Here is a 23,122-nt window from a genome sequence, read left to right as displayed (position 1 = left end):
AACAAACCCACCAACCAAACCCAAAGCACTTCCCCTAAGCCTTCTTGGAGAAAAAGCAAAGCATGTCCCCTTTTGAGGTGGAGGGGAAGCTGCTTCATTACAATGGCTTTGACCATCACTGGTGGTGAGTGGGAGGGTATCTGACAGTGTTAGCTCTGTGGATTGACTGGCTGGGATCACGTTTTTGTAAGTGAGAAGGTAGCAGCTGTCCTTTGTGGCATGCAGGACGCAGCGTTTCAGGGCAACTTGCAGCCTTTTTTTCCACAAGAACTGCTCCATGCTGTGCCATGCTGCTGTCCCAGTCCTCCCTCCTTTGTGCCCAGGGAGGGGAAGGGGCTGGGTGCCCACCAGCAATGCTTGACTGGCACAGGGGAAGCAAGCCTGCCTCTGCTAAACTTAGACATCACTGGAGATGAATCAGTCAAGTTTGTTGTTTTGCTTTTGTTTTCAGTTCCCAGGTTTTCAGACCTTCGGGGAAAAGGGTGTCAGCATCCTGACTGAAGTCAGTGTAATGCCAGGGTGTGGGATTTCTGTAATTCAGTGCCTGTCTTACTGCTTTTTAACAAAATGTCTGAAATTAAAGAAGAAGAGAGGTGGTTTTGCAATAAAATAAAAGAATGAACGGTGCAAAGTGGTTGTTGGTCAGATCAGAGTCTTCAGGAGAAACTGTCTCTAATAGATGTCATTGTAAGGGTAATGCTGCACTTGGCACCACAAATTAGATTTAATGCCATAAATGGAGATAAAGCACATTGCAGCTGACAATATACTCCCAGACCATGTCCCTGGGTAAAGAGCTTGCAATGCAAGGCACAAATAGGTGCAGCAGAGATAACTGACTGGGGGGGGTCAGATTCTGCAAGTGCTTACTCAGGCACTTTGCTTGAACTCAGTCTGGAGTAAGAGCTTGCACAATCCAGCTGGAGGAGCGGGGCTGGAGCTTTATAGCTGTTGGGCAAAACAGAACTGCTTGGGGGTTTTATTTATTTTTGAAGTGCCTGGTGAGGCTGGCTTCAAGTAAAAGCCCGCTTCCGACCCTGACTTGCCTGCCTGTTTATTTGCTGCTATCACCTGTAACCCAGAATTGCAAAACTCCTGTGGATACACAAGTGATGCCTCTGCAAAGTTCCCCTAGCAAAACTTCATCTGGATTTTAAAAGCACATGCTTCTTTCAAACCCCTCAGCTATGGAGTTCAGGCTCAGCCTGGTGGGGTGAGAACGTTATGGACTAGGTCAGAGGGCCACATTGAATGCTCTGGGTCCAGTTTCCCAGGCTGATCTGTTGCCTGAGCTCTTTGAAGGGAGCGGAGCACCTGCAAATCCCCTTCTGGGGATTCCCTTAAAATGTGGGGAAGCCTCCAACAGGTGTGTGGAGCTGGCATGGCCTTGGCCCAAGGTGGGGAGAGGTGCGGCTGGGACACGTCTGAACCTGCACTTGGGCTGGAGCAGGGAATCAGGCTGTAAGTGGTAGCTGTTCTCAGGTCCTGTGTGTCCCTGAACAGAGGGAAGGGATGCTAACCTCCACCAGGCCCAGTTCAGTAAGATATTCCCGTTAAGAAGTAGGCAGCGGGCAGGGGAGTTGCAGCTGCTTGTCCCCCCGCTCCGAGAGGCAGTGAATTGGCAGCCAGGGCAGATGCTGACTAATTGTATCAGGAAAGACGTGGGAGGCGATAGAGCTGATTCAGGTCCCTGGGTTGAAAATCCTGAGCCCGGCTGGGTGAATGGCTGATTAATGTATTTTCTCCTCAGATTCATTTGCTTTGAGGTCACGGTTCAGAAGCTCAAGAGCAAACAGGCAAGACATTCCGAGTCTTGCTGGATGTGTGTCACACTCACTGCCTAGGTGCTCTCCGTTTGAAAGGCTTTGACAAAGTGAAGTCCAGATAGACAGAGGTACTACTGTGTCAGTGAAGGCTCTGCTGGGATGGCAGCATGGGTAGCGGTTTGAATCTTTCTTTAAGAGGCAGTTCGTTGGCTGGCATTAAACTCATTCCTTCTGATGGGTCATTGGATTTTCTTCATAAGAGCTTTCTGGCTTGTTTTAAAAACTTAATGTTTTAGATGTAAATAAAGTATTTTCTTTTGCTTTCACTGAAAAGAGTGTAAGCACTTCATCCAAGTAGGAAAGAAAAGCATGATTATTCATATGAAATCAGTCTCTACAGTGAATGACTGAATGAGTAAGTCCAACTGCAAGAGTACATCAGTTCTACTGAGGGCAACAGACTCTTTAATTCTGTTAATCCCCAGAAGCCTTAGAGAAAAATATGTTTTCTCCCTCCTGCTTCTTGTCAGAGGATTTGGCAGAAAGAAATCTACCTCCTTCCGAATCTAGTTTCTAGAATGTATTTGCTCTTTAAGAACAAGTCAGCACAGTAATCCTGGTCCACGCTAACTGCCATGAAATATGGTGTTAACGTTTTAGCCCTATAGTGGCAGGAAATGGGATTTAAATTTTTTCCCCTTGAATATAGAAAAGTTTAGGAGCAGGAATAAAAAAAAAAAAACAAATCCTTACAATCCTCTCTTCGAGTCTTATTTCCATAAACTAATCTTTCAATTCATCTCATCTGCCTATTATGCAATTTGGTGTATGATTTAAATCATGATAGTCTTTAAATGCAAGTTGACACCTCAGATCTCTGTGCTGGCTTCAATTCTTAGTCCATAGTGTTTGCTTATTTCGATTTATGCTTTGGTTGTCTAACCTGTTGGATTCTTTGCTTCCTCCAGAATGCTCAGTTGTGAACATACTTGCTTTTTCCAAACATTTCTACCTATCTGCTTTATCAGTGTAACCAGTTCATTCCCTGGGCTGTGCCTATTCCTACCTGGTTTCTCTGTCTCTTTCCCCACAAACTTTGCACCATGTTTTGGTCTGTCCTTCACAAATGTAACACTAATTTCTTCACTGTAAGCTACTCCACAACTTCAGAGACTCACAGAATAGTCTAGGGTTACACGCATGCAAGTGTTTGTGTAGCATTTGTTGGTGCATGAAGACTCTCTTTACAATAAGATCCATGTTTTAAAACTCTCGGAAAACATCCTTCCAATTCTAATATTGAAGCCACTTGGCTCAAATCTTTTATTGCCTGACTTGTATGAAACTGATATACCAGTAAATAAGAAAGTATCATTGCAGTTCTCTTTAGGGACAGGGAAAATGAGGAACATCTAACTGACTTGCAGGAAAATCTTCTGGCTGTTCTACTGACAATGTCCTTCCACTTCCCTTAGTATACTTTTTAATGTTTGGTTAATTCTTCTGGAGCGGAAGAGTCATACGATAAAAGTTCTAAGGAATATTCTAAAAGATAAAAACTTTAATGTGTTGCTGCTTTGTTTTGCTCAATACCAGTGGTTAGATTGAAGCCTCTGTTTGTACAATTCCCACTTGTTCTTGACCTCAAACCTCCAGCCTGTGTCAAAGTCCTGTTTTCCAGAACTGCGTGCCCTTATGTCTAGGGAAAACTTGTGACTGATGGAAGGTTTGATACTGAATGCTCTCAATTCCTATTGAAATCAGTAGGTTCAGGGTGCTCATTGCTAAGATTAGGCCCAACAGCTAAGATGCAACTTGCAGATCAGATCCCTCTTGCAGCTGGGTCACAGGGCCTTGGAGAGAAGCAGTAGATGGTTTCATTCCCTGCGATGGACAGTCTCAAGCCCTCTCATTAAATTGATCATTATTTGTTATACACACGCACATATGGACTCTTTCTCTATTTGAAATATATGTGAATAATACCAGACATGAGTGTTCCTGTGTGGAATAACTGAACTCAGTTACACTTGGCATTCAGTTACAACAGGAAAAGATGGGGTTTGGTACTTAGTGCTGAACAGCAGAGGCTAACTCATCAAATTTTTCCATTGCAAAAATGCTATGTCTGAATTTCTTAAATAGTGTGTGTCTATAATAGGCCCAGAGACATGACAGCACATGTGGAGGACATGAAGGGTAAGACACAGGACATGAATTTTTCTGCAGGTTTTAACAAAGCCAGAATCTTCCGTGCCCTCTCTGCTCTGCCACACAGAACAAAAACCCCAAGGGGGTTGTTTCCAAAGTCATCTGAGAGCTGACAGCACAAAATGAAAGCCCCAAGGGTTTCTCCAGTCATTGAAGGGGCATCCACAGCCTATGAATGTGAAAATGCAACTGAGCTGCACTTTGAAAGTGAGAGGATAGTGGCCTGGCACAGTCACTGGGGAGTCACTGAACAGTAAAGACTGCCACAATGTGGAACTCACGAGCTTGTGTTTAAAAAAGTCATTTGTTTAACTGGTCTGTGTCTTACTGCATGCTGGTGGCTGTTGGGCCCCAGATCCTGAATGTTCCTCCATCACCCTCCCCGTGTCTGTGTCTAAGTCAGCTTCCCTTTGGGGAAGTGTCCCTCTGGGACACTTGCTGTGGCATAAAGCTTGCCGGAAAATCCCAAAGCCATGCTTCGTTTCAGACCTGGGCATGTCAGATGCCTGGCTCTAACAAGTAACATGAGTTCTCTTCTGCTGTCTTTAGGAGGGACTGCCCATTTCTATGTCTGGAGGCAAGGGCCCCCATAGCCTGTGAGCAGGAGTCTGCTCCCATTTTTGGCTCCATCACGCAGATACGCAAACTTTGGAAGTGAATGATGTTGTTGACCCATTATGCAGCTCATGGGGCAGAAAGCACTGCAGGAGGGAGCTGGAGGGCAGCATGGGCAATTCAGTTCCTGCTCCAGCCCATGTCTGCCTGAATCCCCATCAGGCAGAGCTGCTACATGGCCACTGTTACGGACAGTTGCACCTGATGTGTAGAGTTACTTGGCACGTTGTGGATGTAGTTTCCCATTGATTTTTGGTGGAATTGATTTATAGAGCTATTTAATGGAATTGATTCTTTTTACAACTTTTTTCCCCTCTTAAAGACCAATTGTTTTTCTTGAGTGATGGCTACAAGTTTGTGTTTGTGTATTAATATGTTCATGCACCAGCAATCCCAACAGTGTTCTTTCTACTTGCACTGCAAAAGAAAGCCTCAATCTCGCATGCCATCTTAAATTTCGATATTATATTTGATGTATGACCTGGAATAAATTAAACGTGCTAGAACTTGCAAGATGAAATCCTAGTGGTGGGTATAACCACAAGGCAGTGTTCTATTAAGCCAAGGACTGTGGAGAATGTCTGTTGTGGTTGTGTCTGGGTTACGAGTGGCTCCCTTTGGTTTAGTGTAGGTGGATATTTTTATTCTGCCTGGCTTGTGAACAAGGGGATGAAAATTCAGAATTTACCTACAAGAAGTGTAAGACTCTGCTGAGTTTTCCTTTACAAGCCCATAGGTAGGAACCACATTTTTATCCTAAACCAAATATTATTATTGTACTTAATGTCTTTCATTGATTGTCACTCCAGAGTGGCTTGCATTAGGAAAATGTGATATTCTGTACCCGGAGGAATACTATGAGAACGTGTGAATATCATCATTCTCTGTTATTGTTTTGCACTTTGCAGGTCAGTTCTGTCAGTAAGCTTAACTTGCAAATTTGTGTTGCGGTTTTAGGCTTCTTTCTTATTTCCTTCCTTTCTGTCTTTCTTCTTTCAAGAAGCACCAAAATAAATTTGGGCAGGATCTTAGCTCTGGGTGGGACTCCTGAGCCAGATATTATACCACCCATATTTCCAGATTGGAGAGGTTTAAACTTGTGGGCTATCCTAGGATCCAGCTAACAATTGCCTGTCCTGATACAGTGAAATAAATAATCTCTGAAATAGCCAGCACCCAAGTCATACAAGGTATTAGTAATCCAAAAGTACCTCCTTGAATGGCAAAGTGACATAAACATGAACCATCACAGTTGTTCTGTGTGATCCCTGTGTGAAATCTAGCTAAGCGATTTGGCAGCTGTATGTAGTACTAACTGGAGCTTCCAAGCGGTGGTCTGATGTAGCCCTAAGCATAGTACATTTGGGTAATCTAGTTATCACCAGAGAAGTGACAGAGATAGAGTCAGCGCTAGTCAACATCCTATTTGAATAGAGCTCTCAACTTCATGACTGCTTATCAAAACTTCCACCCTTGGCCAGCTATAATCTGTAGCCATCTAAAAACTGTTGAGAACCCAGCAGGCCCCCCTACTGTGCATTTAACTTATACTGTGAGTTTAACAGGATGGCCAAGAATAATATCCTTAGTATGCTGAATGTGCAACTGCTGAAGAAGTGGGCTGTACATGTGAACAAAGCTTAGCAGGAAAACTGTAGATGGTACATGCATGATGCAGAACAGATATAATAGCAGACTATCCGGTTGTCTTTTATCTACAACTCTAAATCCCACATACCATTAATTTCAGAAAAGGACTTCAAATGTAAGCAAATTGCTCTGACCCAGATTTTCAACTGGTAAAGGAACTTGAATTCACATGCGACACAATATGGGCCCTCTTGCAGAACATGGTATTTAAATGTGGCTTGCTTAGAGAAGCTTCCAACAACAATCAGCCTTCAACATGTGTCCCAGAAGACAGCAGAGACTTCATTCAACATCTTAGTGATCCTAAGTGGCAGTCTTTGAGAGGGGAAAGTATATCATTACTTTGCAAATTAAACGTGCAGCAGTTGAATTATACTGTAGTTTTACAGAGGTGTTTTATATACCACAGCCACATTGTAAACTAGATTTTGTTTGCTTGGAGTTATACTAGTAATTTGTAGTCTGTCTCTGACAGACATGTATGTGTCTCCCTCTAACCATCACATGCCCTAAGCAATTATGCAGAGTTAACAAAACCTAGCTAGAGAAGGCAACTGCTCTTATCTGTCTTGCCCCATGCCAAGTCTTTGCCTTCCACTCTCTGCTGGGAAATAGTAGAAATTCCAGGCATTCTTTGGAAGGGAGAGGGTTAAGTTTAAAGAGAAGGGTATCTTGTCTTTCACCACTGCTGGGGTGGAAAGATTTTAACTGTGCTTGCTCCCCAGAGGTGCTTGGCTATGGGTGTGATGATATGGCCTTGGCACGTCCTTGCGGGACAGATTGGATATTGAGGATCTGTACTGCCAAGGTTCTTTCTTGTCATATGGACAGATTCTGGCTCTGTAATTCTCAGGACATCAGAAAAAAAGCAGTTACATGAGAATATGAGATTTCATAGTTGGTGTTATGTAAATTGGTCTATAGCAAAGTTTTTCTATAAAAGCGCTGTTTGGCTGAAGGATTGCAGAGCCCTAAGGTTGTCACTGGGTGCTGTACAAGCCCAGTCTCTTCCCTGAAGAAAGTCATAGTCTAAATGGACAAGGCAGAAGGCGAGAAAGGAAGCAGAGACACGAAGAAAAGTATTATTCAGCCAAGATGGTGTGACAGATGGAGGGAACTAGGAGGAGAACCTAAATTTCTTCAAGTTTACTTTGCTACCAAAACTGACTACTGTTATTATAGCACTCTTCTTTGCATCCTTACTCTTCCAACTAAATTAACTTTCCTTGCCTCAAGGACTGACACAGTCCCCATAAAGTCTTCTGGTATATTTTAGCTATTCTGGAAAACTGGAACAGCAAGCATGCAAACAAGTTACTGCACACTGACTGATCATATACTCTCTGTATGTGAGGCTTTAGCTCATGGCAGTGAAAGGTAACCAGATAAAACAGCATTATGCCCAGGAGAAAGCCAGCCACACAAGTAGAAGTTGCTTCTGGATTTACACAGCTATGTGTCAGTCTGGAGATGCCTACCTTGGGTTTTGGTCTCTGGGTTCCTGGTGCTGTGCACAGATGGGTGTAAGGCTAGACAGTCCTAATACCACATCAGTCTGCCCTAGCTCCATGTTGGATGCATCTTACCTGGACTGTGTCTGAGCTGTAGCCAGCTCTGCCATGAAGTCAGAATTGTGTAAGTTGTTCTTGACTGTGTAACTTAAGAAGAGCAACATCTGAGTCTGACCTCTGGCCACCTACTCTCAGAACACAGAATGGGCCCTGTTTTTATGAGTCTCCTTGGGACAAAGTGGGAGTAAGAGGAAACAAATGCAACTTCTTACAGCCCTGTACTCTGCCCTGGCTCCATAGGATGGTTTTATCAGAACGCTCTTGTGGTTGCCCACTCTAATCTTGCTTGTGTTTCAAACTCCTGCCTTACTAAGAGTTTGAGGGATTGCATTTCTGTAGTGCTTGCAGTCAGAAAGCTACAAGATGGAAATAAATATTCCTGCTCCAGAAGATGGTAAACAGAACCAGTTACTTCAAGAGTTACTTACTCTTTGTGCATTGCCTTGGTGGATTTAAAGACTTACATGTATGAAATGATGCAATAGCAAATTCCTTACAAAAAATAAAATGCCTGTAATCAGATAATAGTTGCTTTGGTGCTAGTGGTAACATGGCATTGAATATCTCTTGGTTTGGCTTCCACAGTTCAGGGGTGAGGGGAACTGGAATGGTGTTTACTGAGCCAATAAACTTCTCACTAAACATAATTCATGGGCTCTAGCTGGCTAATAACCAGGACCTCAGTGCTCTAACAGTTGGCCCCATACATTTTAAAACAAAGCTTTATTTGAAGTGAAAACTTTAAGAAAAATAAACTTCAGGATTTAGTGGCCTCTAATATTGTCTGCCTCCACAGGCCACGAGAGATCTCATAACTAGAGAGTGCATTTTTAAATGTGTATTGCAGGCTCCTTGACCAATGCCAGAAGACTGCTTGCTCCAGAGGTTTCCTCAGCATCATTTTTTTGTTTGCTGTTTTTAAGCTTACAGGAATCATACACTTCTTTTAAAAGAAGAACACTGTGCAGGGATTTTTTTCCTATCTGAGTGCCTCAGGCAGTCAGCATTGCTTCAGTTATAAGAAGAAGGTGAAGAGCTGGAACAGCTGAAAAGGCTTACTCTCTTTAAATGGCATTTTAAAAAATTATTTCCATAACCTTTCTTACAGCCCTGGTTTTTCTCTGGAGAGGAGAGATCTTCATCTGAACAGGCTTATTTAAACACTTGCTAGATTATGTACCAGGATTTCCCTTCCCCTCCTCATGAATGAAGACCTGTGCTTCTGCAGGTTCACGCAAGGAGTGCTCCTCCTTGGAGCACTACAGAACTTCAGATCTGGATTGGTTTCAGATCCCCATCATTTCCCTGTTTAGAAGAGTACTCTTGCGTTCTGTGTTTGTTTAGTTTCTCATGAATGAAATTTAAATTCTTAAAGAATCCCTAGCAGTTCTCAGAGGGGTGTGGGTGAGTGGAGGTTCTGCTCTCTGGTGCAGGTGTAATTTGTACTGGGAGCAAAGCAGTTCACTTTGAAGGACTGCAAATCAGGTAATTTAGATTTCTGCTGATGGTTTTACCTTCTCTGGGAGACCTTGCCACTCTGTGCTTCAGCTTCTTTCTTGGACGGATGAAGAAACAACGCCTGCCTGCCTCCTGTCAGATGCTTTGAAGTCTGTAGATGAAAGATACCATATGAATGCAAAGTACTTGCCAGTTAATGTCAGCAAGACATTTTGCTTGTACCTTGATGGAAAAAGCTTTATTGTCAGCTTACAATGAATGGATCTGCATATGCACCAGTAGTTCTTTCGTTTTTACTTAAGTCTTTTGGAGAATTATATTGACTACCTCTCAGCAATAGAGGCAGGTTAAATAACAAGTGATAAAAGAATATCAGAGGCAATTTCTTATCATGCAACACCCACCTTATAGAGAATACTTTATATATAATATTTTGAAATGAAAATAACGACTGTGCACCCAGCCACAAGGAGTTCCTCCTAAATACTCCCTTATTCTCTGTCTTTCAGAGATTATTTTCTAATGCAGAGTTAAGCCTAGTTCCATCAGTGCATAGGGGAATTCTATTATTATGCACTGACTTGATAAGATAACGTAATTAGTGTATTGGTCCATTGATGCAGACCTCTACTGTCCAAAACTAACATTAGGTTATTAAATCAATTCTCATATTTGTTACAGTAATAAGTTAAACAGCATTATTTAGATATCGCTTGTCTAAACTGAGATAAGTCATTCAACTGTATCTATGTTTGCTTATCCACATTCTCCTGCTTTTAAAAACTGGCACAAATTCACTAGGTAGGTGTAGGCTTTGGATTTCCTGGCTTTTATTGTTTGGTGTGGCTACATCTTCCCTGTCAGTTATTTGTGTCTTGTCCGTGTGGCTCTGCCTCCCCTGCAGCAGATGGGCAGTAAGGAAATGAGGGCTCCAGTGGATAAATGCAGCAGCAGCAGCAGCAGCAGCTGCCTTCAAGAAGGGTATCTGTGAAGCAGGTCACAAGTGAGATAGTGTCTGGGCAGCTAATCTGGGCAGATATCTACAAGCAATTTCTGCTGACACAGATTGGGAGACCTGGAATTGAAGGCTAAATTGGCCCAGAGCCAACGTCAACAGAGAGAAGAATTTTTAGGTAGAAAGGCAGGTCTAAGTTTACCCGGATTAGAGTTGTCTTGGGGAGCTTGGGAGCCTTCTGGCTCCAGAGAAGGAAGAAAGAGGCCTTGCCAAATGCACATTTCAAGTAGAAATGCTACCCCAAGTCCCTGGTTCCCAGACTGATACAGGTGTTTACTCTTCTGCTGCAAGTGGGTTGACTTAACCAAGGTAAAGTTGGTTGTGTTTTGTCGTTTCTAGCTGTAGAGGCACAGATCCTACGGGACAATGGATAATTTAGCCTGATGCTGAGGGGCCTCTGTGTCTCGTGAGATCTGTTTTGATTGACTGATTGATTTATTAATGCTGCATTTTGTATGAACCTGGGCTGCAGACCGCAATTCTGCTCTGTGCCCTGGTTTTGTAACACACTTGCATGGGAAAATCTTGTTTCTTGCATGTGTGAGGACTTCCAGGGCGAGAGCAGAGCCCTGCTTTGCTTTGCTCCCAGATTCTGCAGTGTAACCCAGAACTCTTTGAGAATGCAAAGGGCCAAGCTGTGCTGCTGTGTGCTCCTGGTGTGCTGCTGGCATGACTGTGCAGGGCCAGATGGAGAGGGAAGGCTATTTAATGGGGCCTTGTGTTATTGGAACTTGCCATCTAACATTCCTTGCTTTCCCCAGTGTGCTCTCCCCCTTCCAGGGTGGAATGCAGTAATTGCCATACCAGAAAGAAGCCATGATCTGTCTGTCTAGTCTGGCATCCTTTCTCCAAGAGAGGCAAACACCAGATGCTTGAGGGAAAGGTACAAGAACTCCTAAACCAAACAACTATGGAGTAACTTGCCCATGGAGGAAGTTAGCGGTTGGCGTATGCCCTAAGGCGAAAGTTTCTGGCCTTCACATAAGTGTTCTGTGTAGCTGGGTATTCTCTATCATATACAGCATACTTGAATTTAAACTATTCTTGCTAGCTGTTTGCCTGCTGAACTGGGGACCAAGGAACTCCACCACTGTGCAGTGTATTAGAGTGGTCCCCAGTCTTAGATCTTTTGCAGGGACAGGGATAACAAGATGTGATACTGCTCCATAGTGTGTTGCTGGTATGTTTGCCTGTAGACAGTCAGTCACTCTGGGCAGCTGTCATTCACATTTCCTGCTTATTTTATTTGCTGGTTTTGACTGTCTGTTGGCTTTTCTTGGTTGCCTGTTGTAAGAGCCGCTCCTGTGTCTTCTGCTAAAGGCATAAACCGTGTTTGCCTGTGTGCTTTTTCTGTAGGACTGCATTTTGCATACCTCTGTCCTCCACTCTTAGTCCCTTCTATCTCTACCTGTACAGAAGTCTGTGCTGTACACGGCTTCATGCTGTATCGCATGTCTTCCCTGTGGTTTAGGCCTGATGAATATACGAGATGTTCCTGGTCTTTCAGTAGCTCTTCCTGTTCCTTCTGCACACAAGAGCAGGCGGGCTGGCTCCACTGGTGCTCAATCAGGGCCACCAGTAAGGGACCACTGAAAATCTATTGCGAGGCAAGATAACAACTACTATCTAGTTCCCTCCCTCCTGGTGTTCTCCATTGGCTAAATCTTTCATCACAAATTGCACATATGAACAGCATGTCCTGCTGCATAGGAACACTGCTGGTAACTGATGTGAAATAGCCTCCAGCGACTGAAAGCAAGAGGGGGAGAGGCCTGGCTATAAATGAGAAAGACCTCAAGTGATTGTCTCATTCTCTGGTGCTGATGTAGAAGTCAGTATTATGCAGGACCTGTGTTCACCTCAGGGACGAGGAAGGGGAGAGTGCTCTTTTTTAAATTACGTATTGCTAATTCTTTCCCAACCAGCCAGCCTGGGATTTCCTTACATTCTGAGGCAATGCTTTCATCTGTCTCCTGTTTGACAGTCTTGACTTGCTTGTGAAGTTGGTTTTCCTTCTTGTGGAAGACTGCATTGGAGACAGTGTTGTTTACTTAATGTCAATAAGAAAAATTCTGTAGTCTTTTTTCCCTTCCTCTCTTACTCAGAAAGGGGTGGCATGGAGAGTAGCATGTATCTGGGTGTGTGTGTGTGTAGATCTTTTGTGTTCTGTTTAGGAACCACAGCTACCAGACCCCTCTCACTTCAAGCAGTTGTCAGTCTCCTTTGTTCTAGCTGGCCTTTGGTGGTCTGTGGTTCTGATTTGCCACAGCTTCTCCCAGCAATCACAGATAAACTGAAGCAGAGAGGAGAGGTTAAGTCTCTTTTCCTAAACAGCAGCTAGAAACATCTCATTAGCTGCCATTTCTCCTCTGTGAAATGATTTTTGCTGAGCCCTTTTGATGAAAAAACGTTGTGTACATGCAGCTAGATGAGTTATGGTGTTGTATGACCCTGGATGAAGCTGTAAGAGGTCTGTACTGCACAGCTAAGCTGGAAACATAACTAGTCACTTACAAACAGCTCTGCAATCTCACATCTAAACCTTGAGATCTATTCTCTCTCTTAGGTGGTCAGATCAGTAGCTCATGGAAACTGTGGAGGCCAAATCTAGATCCAGGTCCATAAGCAAACTGTTCCACAGATGTGGCTGGGATCTAGTGTCTGTCTTTCTTGTGTGTGAAATAATGCCATGAATGTTTCTTAGGAGCTGTTGGCTCTTCCCATTTTCTATGATATCAATGTCCTTCTTCTTTCTGATTCTTAAACAATACGTATGTTCTGGTAGATTGAAACAAAAGGCAAATGCAGAGCCAGAGGCAGATTTTTTAATGCAGCTTGAGATCTGTAGGCATGGATAATTATAAAAAAAAAAGAATTTATAATTTTATTTATCTTATTTTTAAGGGGGGGGTGGGGGGTGGGGTGGAAAATGAATGTTCTTTAGCATAGAAGTGGGGAGACTTCATATGCCACATTCGACTCCAGCCCAGCATGTAACTTCATCCTTTGTTCAACCCACTAATCCCTGCATGGGCATTCTTAGAATTAAAATGCTCTTAATTCAATAAAAGATAAACCAAATTAAAGTTTCTTTGACTACTGAATGAATGTATCTGTACAGAGATATAAAGTGGTTTAGCTAAATTACTTTAAATTCACAACTTTAGTTAATCTGAATTAAGTTTCCCAAGTCCTGCGTGTAAAGACCTCTTTATTTAGAAAGAGCTGCTGTTGTGGAAGGAGCAGTGGACTCAGCCCTGTCCTGAGGCATTCTGGCACGCAGCTAGCTTTTTCAGAGAGAGTTTCTGGCCATTAGCAAATTGTCTACCACATCCTTTTCTTCTCCTCTCAGAACGCCTCTGCGCCACGTCCTAATATTGAGGTTTCTGAGCCATTAGTCTGAGTAACTTGCTCTGTTTTTATTTGCTCTGCAGCTGAGGAAACAATATTTCAGCAACTTGCATCATTTCAGAACAGGGGATGTTAAACCCATCCAAAAATCAGGCATGAACATACCTTTCATTTGAAAGGCCCGTCCAGTGATGTTTACTGCCCAGGCCAGGTACAGAGCAGGAAGCAGAATGTGGGATCTGCAAAGGTTTCTGCAGTAAAACTTGGCTTGTATGCATATAGATGGCAAAACCAAACCATCTTTTAGGGCTGGAACTTGAGCTCAGAGATTCACTCCTGGAAATATGTGCTTTGCTGGTTGGAAATGATCTTGTGGTCATGTTATGCTTTTCTGATGAAAGTAGAAACTGGTCAAATATACCCATTTAGGACAAACATGGCTTAATGAAACTTGCTGCCTGCCAGATGCAGGGAGTGCTGGATCATGTGAATTTTGACTCTAGTTTCACCCAGTTCAGTTCATTGTTTCCCAGCTCTTGCCTTAGTGGGAAATTGTTGGTAGGACCATTGCATTGTGTCATGGGCTGCTGGTTTTGCTACAAGATCAGCTGGGGGAATCAGCTGGCTTCCTCCAAAATTTTGCAATTGGAATTTCCAGTAGGTTGATCATGGAAATTATGAATATTAGGTAGGAGATAACAGAGCAAAAATTAGCTTATTTCACTCCAACTTTGAGTTTGGAGCACACAGGGGAGGTGTTTTTCTGTGGGTCAGCTGATGAATTAGTGCTCCTTCCACCTGGCAGAGTCATGCCTGACATGCTGAAGTCTCTGGAAGCCCTGAAAGCATCATGCACTGTGCGTGTGTATTATAAATAAACTTTGAAAAACATAATTTAAAATCACCTCTGGCAAAGCACATGCTTAACTGAAACTCGCCTGGTGAAAGTTGACTCAGGGGTGTAGGAAGGAGATGAGGAAAGAGCAAGTGGGAGGAAATAAATGGAACCTGCTGTCAGAAAAAAGCCACTTGTTTGTAATTTTCAGGCTGTCCAAGCCCTTGGCATGTCAGCTTTGGGAGATCCCTAGTGCCTTTCTGGATATTCGCCCTTGGCATGCATGTTTGTGTGTGAACTGAGAATTCAAGTATTAACAAAGCTGCATGAACAGGTTTAGTTAAGCTACTAGAAAAGGATCGGATGTCTTGGAATGAAGGTTGATCCTCCACTTCTACATATCCAAAAAGCTCCTACTGACAGTCTCCAATCAATCAGACAGAATAATTTCAACAAGTCCTCTTAATGAATTTTCATGTGTTCAGCCCACGACTTAGATTGCTGCATGCCTTTATTTCAGATAGACAATACTTCTGATCAGCACAGAACCAGAGGCTGTTCAGGGAGATGAAACTCTCTTAGGGTAAATTCCCCTGACAGTGTCAGTGTAGGTATATAATCTGCACTGCTGCTGTCTCAAAGCAGGGCTGGCGTGCTTGCTTGTTTTTCAGAGCTATATGAAGACATGATGCATTTTGAGAAGGAAAAGGAAGTCTTCTACACCAAGGCCTCTTTAGATTGGCCACTAAGGAGTTAAACGCATTGCCTAGTTCTAACAAAGCCTGTTCCAAGGAAGGCATGGACTGGAATAAGGTTTTGCTGCACACACATGCTGATGTGCTTTCAGCAAAGATTGCAGGCTTATCAGTAAAGATAAACATGCAAAGGCTTCCAAAACTGTGTGTCCCTGCCACTTGTTTGGGATCGTTTTCCAGAGACCAAGAGAAAACACAAGATCTTCTCCAAGATAGATGCTACTTCCAGGACGGCTGCCAGCAGACTTTGTAAACATAGAGACTATGTATTGCTGTGTGGTTTGGTACAGGTACAGGAGATATTAGTTTACCTAATTCAAAATAGTACTTGAGACCTTGCAGGATCTCTCCACTCAATCACCAGTCTTCTGCAGTGTGTCCAAATGCTGGACAATGCTGGGTTTTGTTGCCCTCACTTAGTTACTTGCCACAGCTAATTTCTGCCTGTGGCTTTCTGCTGCCAGGCAATCTCCAGGCTTTACTACCCATTTGCCTGCCATTTCCCACAAATATTTTGAGTGTTATTTTATTTTAAGGCTGGTGATGAGAGGAAGAGAATGGAGTAATTTTTCTTTAAATGAATGGAGTAAAATGTACCAGATCAGCTACAGAATTTCTGGGCACAGAAAAGACCTTTTGAGTTGCCTGCAAAAACAGTCACAATGGTAACATTAGGTATAATTATGGTGTAGCCTTGAAAATAATACATTTTTCTTTATTTCCCTCTCTTCCTCCCTTTATTTCCCTCTCTTCCTGTTTCTGTCATCAAAAACAGCAAAGCAGGAGATGCAGAAATCAAGCACCTGGCTTCTTGAGGTCAAATTCCAAAAGCCTGCAATGAAAAATGCAGAAATCATTCCAGATGGGTGAGGACTGGCACTTTCTTTCTGTACAGGAAAGTCTGTGCCATTCTGAAATCTCAGCCTAGGTCCCTCTGTTTTGCCACCGAGCCTGATTGACACCTACATGTGTGTGGCCCCTTTTACACAGGGGGCCACAGGGGTGGACTTAAGTTTGAAAATCCGGACATTTTTGGACTGTGACACCAGTTGGTATGGTGTTTCAATCTGTATTCTAGTTTTCTTTTAATTAGATATTATTTTATATGGGAGTGAAGCAACAAGAATCAGCGAGGAGAAGAGTTTATAAAAGCAATTGCAGAGTTTCTCTCAGTGGAATGAGGTTTTGAATGTGAAAAGGGAGACTTGTACCATTTCAGAAATTCTCTTAAACTTGCAGAGTGATAGATAAAGCTAGTTCTGAGAATGTGAAAATGTGGGCTCCATGTGCTAAAGCTATTTGAAAAGAGGTGTGAGTGAAGGGGCTGAGGTTGGTGTGAACGTCAGACTTCCTGCCTTCTGCGCTTTCTGTGTCGCAGCTGTAGCACGTTCATAGTGTGGCACTTCTTTCAAAAGGGACTCTGAACTAACCCAGCCTTTCAGGAAAAGGCTAGCTGCAGCCAGAAATTCAGGCCCACTGCAGGATGACAAGAGGAAGAGCTTTGTTACTAGCTTGTGTTTGATCTTAGCTGCTTTTTTTTTCTGCTCTCAGTAGCATGCTAATGATACCTGTGGGAGGTGAAAAATGGGTGAATTCCTGCTAGGGTGCGGACAAGTTCGCAGTTTAGTTCTTGTCCTCTTCTTCCCCTCTGGTAAAAATTTTGGGGGCTGTCCCAGATACATAAAAAGGACCTTTTTCATAGAATAATTTCTGTCTTACATCTGCTGAGGACTCTGAATCAGAAAGGCAGTAAGTGGTTGACTCAGTTTGTTTTGTCTCCTCTCCCCCTTTCTTTATTTAAAATTATGAGTATTTATGGGAAATGACTGGCTTGAAAGCCTAGGACAAGTCTGAGCTGCCCATAAGCCGTTCCTTTGCTACAGATCAGTTTTGCCTCATTTATTTTTAAGTTTAAAGCTGAAATGCCAAGTGCATCCTGAATTCTGTTTCAAATGCCAGAGTTGCCAGTTTCACATTGCTTACATGTGATTCTCTACGTGTCACCCCACTCTTGCTATCAGAGAATCCAGCTGGGTGGGTAAGCTGCTCTCTGGGTCAGAAGCACAGGGCGATGTTGAAACAGAAGGGTGCCAAACGTCAAGGCAAATATGCCCCAGTTTCTGCTGCTGCCCAGGGAGAGGGTCTGCAGGTCTGTGATAAGGAATGGAAAGAGACCAAAAGGGATGGGTGGGCCCCCAAAGGCTGTGATCTGGATGCCAAAATATCTTGCTCCAGCCTTGCAAGGAGCAGCAAGCACGTGCTTCAGAGGGAGGGCTAGCTGTGGTTTGTGGTTTAGGGAGTTGACACAAATAGGCTCAGGACCCTTTTCTATGGTCCTGCAAAGCAGTATCCTGTCTGGGCAACCAGGGCCTGTCCTCCTTTGTGTAAACCCTTCTGTCTCAGCAGGTTTGAGGCAGTGCTCAGCAGTAGCAGTCAAGGCTGTCCGTCAGAAAGGCTCCTAGATAAAGAAGTAGGGTTTAGCATCCTACATAGCTTATGCTATGTTAAGACTTAGATGAGGATGGACATATCTGTAATTAAACACTTGGGTTTGGTTTCTGTTTTTAAACACCTGTTTTATGTAAATACTGTGGCAAGCAACCTGTGACAATGATTCTGTGCCTAAGAACCTCATGGGCTTGGCTATTTTTTTCCTGCTTTCAGTAAATGAACCGTGTAACTTTTTTGTGGCCAAAAAATACAGACCAGCATGTTGACCTTCATTGCTGATCAAACTTAAGTTGCACCAAGATATAACTGATAGCAGGTCTTACCTGGATTTACTTTCTCACAGCGCACGTAGCTGGTCACATGGAGAAGTGAAGTACTTCAATATATATAGCACAAATGCCTGGATGGAATAAGAGGAAACAAAGTGTGTCAAGAGGGGAGAAAGCACTGCAAATCTTTCAAATTCAATAAGAAAACATTTCCATAGGTCAGATATTTAATTCTGCATGACAGGCTGATGCTGAACCTGATAAAAGTCACCCAGATGGAGAGAGATTGCTAGCTAATACGAAACCACCATCATACCTATTGACCTGTACTGTGCTCCTGGTACCTGGCAAAGCACTGGTTACGCTAATCCCCCGGTCTGCTTCCCTTCCAATTGAGAGTTCTTCTACGGGGATGGCCAGAGGGAATCTTAGTGATACTACAAAGAAGCCTGTTTGCTTAAGACGGCATATGTACATCTTTTAACAATCTGGTTGTGTACCTCCTTTGTGGGAGGATCCCTGACCTTATACAGAGAGGGACAAGTGCTAATTAACTTAATTCTGGGAACAGGAGGTGGTATGACCTTTTCCAAAGTGATTCGTTTGGGCTACAGTTTACAGAGAGGTATTTGCTAGGACTGGTGCCTGGGTTTGCTATAAAAACATTATTCATAGTAAGGGGTAAAATTCCCTGGTGTGGCTAGGGGAAGACATTCCCCTCCCATCCCTCTGGTTTGGGTTCATGGTTCCTTGCCTAAAAATTGTTGGCACTGTGGCCACATTTATTTTATTATCAAAACACAGTTATGTTTTCTGTCTCATCTTTTAGCACTGAACACAGCAAGCAGATCCAAGTTAATTAGACCATTGTTTTGGCCACAACTCATATGTTGTGAACATTCCATCTTTCATTGGCACCCCAGGAGATTAATTTCTGGGGCTTCTTTTTCCTAGCTGTCAAGATGCTGTCTGTCCTGAGCATCTTCCAGATTCCTCCCTCTTTTGCCAATGAAGTGGTAAGGATTCTTAACGCCATCTCTTTGCTGTATTCCCTCTGTGCAGCTCAGGGACACAATTACAACCACCTCGAGTGTGCCTATGCCATTTGAGTTTTGTTCTTGCTGCCAGCACTAAGCAGTCAGCCCCAGTTGCCCCAGTGTAGACAAAACCAGAGGCAGCTCCAGCACTGCCTTAGCAACGACTGCAGAGAGCAGAGCTTATGAAGACATGCGTGAGGTGCGCAGGACGGAGGGCCGTCAGTGTGACTGTTGAGGAAATGAAGTGCAGCCCGCATGAAGGAAGCAAGTCACTGAAAATGGCCTGGCTGGCCACGTGTCAGGCTCACAAAGCATCTAGAAAGCCCTGTCCCCTGAGAGGTGGGCAGAAAGCTGGCCACGGGGTCTTACAGCTTGAGAGAGGTAAGAAGGCAGCTGATGAGACTGAATTTTCCTCAGGGGAAGAAAGACCTTTGGTCCCTGCTCCCTGTTGTCTTCTGATGTTTTGGGTTTTTCAAGAAACAACAAAGCAGCTCTTCCTCATTCCCCGGTACCACCCCCAACAACAAAACCCCACAGTTTTACTGGACCCTTAGAGAAACAAATGTAAGCACCTCCTTGGAAAACACTCCAGAGGCCTGCGGCCATCCCGCATTCCAGAGGAGGCTGCAAGCCTGCTCCCCAGCGTGCCTGCCCAGCAGGGCAGCCGGCTCCATGCTGCAATGCCGCCCGGCCCACTGCACCAACGCACCCACCCGGAGCCCGGGCAGGGGCTCGGAGCTCTCCCGAGCCTGTTCTTAGTCGTGTTCTGTGCTGCTCGTGCTCGGGAGGTGACTGCTCAGGAGAGCAGAAGCAGCATCTTTGCCATGTGGCACTTTCTGCCATATTCATTCCAAGGACAGCTCCATGTCTGAAGTGTTGCCAGACTGATCTCTGAACACTGTGAAGCAAACAGCTGCCACGTCCTCATCCTGCTTCTTGTCACGGCATCGCCAGCAGAGCAGGAAGTTTTTCGGTAATGTAACTAGGTAAGGGGTATTTGTTTAGATGAAAATGAAGGTAAAACCCCTATTTCCCAGTTGGTTTGACCCCTATTTACAAAGCTCTAGTAATGCATGTATGTAGAAGAAATATCTACATGAGTGAAAATGTGCTCTGCTAATATTAAAAGGTACACTGTGGAATTTTGCCTAAGGATAAAATGTAATTTTAATTGAAAGCTGCTGTAACTTGATAGGGAATATCCACAACAGTCTTGAGGATCTACTTTAAACTATAGTTAAACACAGAGCCAACTCCCACCACTCTGTCTCTTAGAGCTACATGTCCTCTTTGATCCATCCATGGTGCTTACGATTCCTAAGAGACGGTAGTCAGCTCATTAATATTTATATGATACCTTCCATCTGAAGACGCGTGCTTGGCAATTATTAATTAAAGCAATTCACAAACCCCTAAAATTTAGCTCCATTTCATAGCTTACAAAACAGACCCAGAAAGTTTGTGTGTCCTTGCATGAGACAGAATGCAATCAGGAATGTGGAAGCTTGCCTGCATGGACTCCTATTACGCTGTTATTTCTTTTATCTTCACCAGTAACTTTTGCAAAGGGAGCACAGGTTTCCTTTGGCAACAAGACGCACTGTGAGCCTAGGCGGTATTGAGAAGGTGAGTGAAGGGAACCTTCTCTTTCACTGTGGTTCTTCACACAGCACTTACTTGCTTTTTAGAAAGCCTCTTTAAAAATACAACCTGGAAACAGCTCGTCAGCCCTGCCGAAAAGACCCTGAACAAGCCTTTACTTGAACGTGTTAAACCCTCCCCTAGCAGGCTGTATTTTAGTTCCTGTGTAAGAGCAGGCAAAAGGGATGGTGGGTTATAATCCATGCCAGACGTGGGCTCTCTTCTCTCAGTCCTTCCTAGTGCATATGGAATGAAGGAGCTTGGCTCAGTGTGAGACTGATAACGGGAGGGAGGGCTTGCCGTTCGATTAGCACCATTCACTGTAAACACCTAAGTTGCACAAGGGGCTCAAACTTTGATCTTTTTGTTGTGGAAAAGAAATCTGAGACTGTGAAATCTGCCCTCAGTCACAAACAAGGAGGTGAACATTACTCAAACCCAGCTGTGGAAATGTAAATAGAGTTAAATGTGATCAAAATGGGGGGAAAAAAAAGCACTTCTTTCCTCCCCATCCCCTGCTCCCTGGCATACATAGAGTCCTCTTTTACTAGGGGCTCCTATTCTGACTTGCCTAGCTCTGTTTGTGAGCACAAGCCCCAGTCCCACACCTGAAACGCCCAAATCCAAATGCTCCCCAGTGCTGTCTGGGATAAGGTTTAAGCCACAGGTGCAATTAAGCTTTTAAGTGGTAAGCCTATTTGGTTAGGGGCACACCTAGAGCCTGCAAGAAGCTGAGAGAAAAACGATCAGTCTTTCAAACTGACAGGAGGTTCCTGAAATATTGCTGGAAGGGTTAAGAAGAAGCTACAGCATTCGTAATTCTCCTGGTATTTATTGTAACAACCCTCTAAATAAGTTCTCTGTGGATGCATCTGGCTGCCCTAGTGAGGTGGGACTCAGATTTTAATTACAAATCTGGTAATAGATTATTGAAATGATGGTGTTGCTAAGGCCCTGGGCACACTTTTCCTAGTCCTTTCTTTTTCCCCTTACCCCCTCCTTTCCAAATTTGCCTGAGCAAACACTGGAGCAAAAGGAGAAGTTTCACAAGAGTGTAGGCTGTTAGCCTGTAGTGTCTTTGCCTATTGGCATTTGGAGCTTTGATTAGATTTTTAGAGGAAAAATGTCATGGCAGGTTTTTCAGTGAGAGGCTGGTGAATATTTTAAGATGCAAATGTTCATAAGCATTCAATGAGCGTATGAAAAATGCTGGAGGTGAGACCCGGGCGATTCCTCGACACTCTGATTTCTTTGCAGTGTGTCATAGCTTTGCTTTTATAATCATTAGGACAGCATCAGACCTTTGCTTTGCATAGCCTTGAGTTCTTAGGCAAGGATTTAAAAGTGGAGCATTAAGATGTGTTAGTGAACATGTCCTAATTAGTCTTTACCTTGGCTACCACATGCTCAGAAGCTGTGAGCCTTACCTACACTATGCCTCTAAAACACCTTCAACAATATAGCATTTTATCCTAGTCTAGACAGTCTTAAGGGTTAGGTTGTCTAGTCAACTAATCACTCCTTTTAGTGGGAAAACTGCTTTCCTTTAGGTTTGTTTCTCTGCCTGCTTTTTCCTCCTTTCTCTCTTTTCTCCTTCCCTCTGCATACCTTCCCCGCAGCAACTCCTGTTCCATCTGCTGTAATGTAAGCATTAACTATTTAATTGCTGATTAGGAAAATCTCATCATGTGGGGTTTGGAATGATATGGGAATGGTAATAGAGGAGTGGGAGGCAGAGGAAGGAGATGTGCAAGTTCCCAGTTCTCTATCACAGGCTGAACTGGAGAGCATTAGTCATTCTTGACGCTCTGAGGGTGTTTAACATCTCTCCAATCTAATGGGTAGAATAGTTGAATGGGATTTGGATGTAACTGAGTCCTAGTCATCTTTTGCTGCTGAACTTGCTATTTGACCTTGAGGGAGCTAGACCTGGCCTTTCATCCCTTAAGTTGATAGAAGGCAAGTACTGCAGCTAAGTGCTTTGAGATTCTTGAATGCAGAAAAACATATTCATGCAAAGGACTAGTTGCTTTTCCTGTATAATAAAATACTGTAGGCTTTTGGAATTCTTCTTTATGTTTCTGCACTAAGTTACACAGAGTGAGATGAGCAGCTGGAGGAGATCTGCAGTTCTCCAAGCAGTGAAAGCCCTTTTAGCTCCATGTTCCCTAGCAGCCATATGGGGGCTTTTACCCAACCGCCTTATTTCCTTGTGTGATGCGAATTCAGCTGGTGGCCCCCTTCTCTTCCCCTGGCATCAGCTATTCTAAGCATTCTCGCATTATCAGCATTTCAGCTCCTCTTTGCACTTGCAGCACCTAGTTGCCACAGTCATATATAGCCTGTAGTATGATACTTGTAAATATGGAAGACTTCTAGGGCACTGTGGACGATATGGGGAGAGAAGGTGTGCAGGTGGACTCTGCAACCCACATAGTCTCTGCCCCAAGAACTTTTCATGGCTACTCGTTATTGGCAGTTTCTCAGTTGGTTTTGC

The 23,122-nt window shown here is 43.7% G+C and overlaps 1 protein-coding gene and 1 long non-coding RNA gene across 5 annotated transcripts in view; one reads left to right on the top strand and one right to left on the bottom strand.

The window, feature by feature from the left end:
* Window positions 1–23,122, bottom strand: part of LOC133275580 (uncharacterized) — a 218,879-nt gene that overhangs the window by 56,085 nt on the left and 139,672 nt on the right. For all 4 annotated transcript variants that reach the window (XR_009745600.1, XR_009745603.1, XR_009745602.1 and 1 more), the window contains exons 4-5: window positions 18,002–18,078; window positions 9,328–9,422 (exon numbers count right to left, since the gene is read on the bottom strand). This is a non-coding gene — a long non-coding RNA (uncharacterized LOC133275580). The remainder of the gene's footprint in view (window positions 1–9,327; window positions 9,423–18,001; window positions 18,079–23,122) is intronic.
* HIC2 (HIC ZBTB transcriptional repressor 2) overlaps window positions 21,284–23,122 on the top strand; it is a 47,399-nt gene continuing 45,560 nt past the window's right edge. Inside the window, exon 1 of the mRNA XM_061465581.1 lies at window positions 21,284–21,514. The gene's annotated coding sequence lies outside the window, so the exon portion shown is untranslated. The remainder of the gene's footprint in view (window positions 21,515–23,122) is intronic.

This window comes from Pezoporus flaviventris, unplaced genomic scaffold (assembly GCF_033815535.1).
Source record: "Pezoporus flaviventris isolate CSIRO_AGI_PZ_B2104156 unplaced genomic scaffold, CSIRO_AGI_Pfla_v1 ptg000041l, whole genome shotgun sequence".
Taxonomy (NCBI): Eukaryota; Metazoa; Chordata; class Aves; order Psittaciformes; family Psittacidae; genus Pezoporus; species Pezoporus flaviventris.
This window is presented reverse-complemented; position numbering and strand designations above follow the sequence as displayed.